Genomic DNA, 370 nt, shown 5'->3' with positions numbered 1-370 from the left:
AGAAGTCTAGTAATCTGGGTGTAGTTATACTTTGTGTGTGTGTGTGTGTGTGTATGATAGTAGGGACTGAACCCAGGGGCTTGTACATGTATACTAGGCAAGCACTACATTATTTATCTACATCCTTGGTCCAGGTTTATATGTTAAATCTTTAGAAACTTTCTATTTTAAATTAAATATTTTGCACTTGGCATAGTGGTGAACACCTGTAATTCCAGCCCCTGGGAGACTGAAGCAAGAGGATCACTGTGAGTTTGAGGCCAGCCTGGGTTACATAGTGAGTTCAAGGTCAGGTTGGACTATGTAGTGAGACCATCTCAAAAAACTAAAAAAAAAAAAAAAAAAAAAAAAAAAAAAAAACCCAAAACAA

The 370-nt window shown here is 36.8% G+C and overlaps 1 protein-coding gene across 1 annotated transcript in view; it reads right to left on the bottom strand.

Moving 5' to 3' along the window:
* Positions 1-370, bottom strand: part of LOC104876476 (IST1 homolog) — a 17,402-nt gene that overhangs the window by 16,557 nt on the left and 475 nt on the right. The gene's annotated exons all lie outside the window — the stretch shown is intronic.

The sequence above is a fragment of the Fukomys damarensis genome, unplaced genomic scaffold (genome assembly GCF_012274545.1).
Source record: "Fukomys damarensis isolate Sample0158 unplaced genomic scaffold, DMR_v1.0_HiC HiC_scaffold_32, whole genome shotgun sequence".
NCBI lineage: Eukaryota > Metazoa > Chordata > Mammalia > Rodentia > Bathyergidae > Fukomys > Fukomys damarensis.
The sequence above is the reverse complement of the archived record's forward strand: the minus strand, read 5'-3'. Positions and strand labels throughout refer to the sequence as shown.